Raw genomic sequence first — 980 nt, 5'->3', positions numbered from 1 at the left:
GCCCGGCTAGCTCAGTCGGTAGAGCATGAGACTCTTAATCTCAGGGTCGTGGGTTCGAGCCCCACGTTGGGCGCCAATGATTGACTTGTCTTGTCGGTCCAAACAGGAATCTCGATAAACTGTTGTTGGGTAGCTCGTTTGCTATGGGATGGTGACAATAATGAGGTTGACTTACGTTTGATGATTCTGGGATTACCGGTGTACGGTGGTCTAACTGCTGCTAAATGAATAGACCAGAATTTATATCCATACTCTTTATTTCCATAGGTAACAACTTGGTTGGGGATTTGCCGGAGGGAATGTGGTGGAAAAATGCCGCTAAGTATAATCCCCAGTTATACGCACTCTGAGGATTGACTTTAACCAAACCAATGTCGTCAGCTTTAATAAATTGCTTGGTTAGGATTACTTCCGTTCTTGCGAGGGCTGATGTGTGTTGTTCGGTCCGTGTCCAATTGCAAAAAGAAAAAATATTTTTCTAACCTCGTGGTATGTGACCACCGATTCTTTTATCGTATGTCAGTGTGGGCGTTTTCATAGTGGACATGCCAATTCGCGTCTATACCGATATGATGGTTCGTGTCTTGAATAACTATTGGTTACGTACATTCATCTGGCAATTCCCCCCCATTTTGAAGTTTAGCTTTGACAGTTTTATGTTTACATTTCTCATAATCGTTCTTATGTCGAATTTCTTATTTGGCCAATAAAAATAATAGATCAAAATTTGCATATCAGAAGAAAGGGAGTTTAATCACCTTTATAACGATATAAATTTTTTAAAAATCAGTTCAAAATTGTTTGAAATATAACGAATTTAATTTTTCGAAGACCTGAACTTTGACTCCTTATAGGACTAGTAATATAAGTTTGCACAAAAAGAGTTATACCATTTAAATAAGAGCAAAAGGGGGACTACGTCTACATTTTTAGCGTTCCAATTATTTACATGCAATAATTAAATATAATTTTTTACCAAA

General features: G+C 37.9%; 1 non-coding gene across 1 annotated transcript; it reads left to right on the top strand.

The window, feature by feature from the left end:
- Trnak-cuu lies at positions 1-73 on the top strand. Its single transcript has one exon. It is a non-coding gene; the product is annotated as a tRNA-Lys (tRNA).
- The last annotated feature ends 907 nt before the right edge of the window (positions 74-980 follow it).

This window comes from Rhagoletis pomonella, unplaced genomic scaffold (genome assembly GCF_013731165.1).
Source record: "Rhagoletis pomonella isolate Grant_MI unplaced genomic scaffold, Rhpom_1.0 Rhpom_scaffold_00019, whole genome shotgun sequence".
In the NCBI taxonomy this organism is placed as follows: domain Eukaryota; kingdom Metazoa; phylum Arthropoda; class Insecta; order Diptera; family Tephritidae; genus Rhagoletis; species Rhagoletis pomonella.
This window is presented reverse-complemented; position numbering and strand designations above follow the sequence as displayed.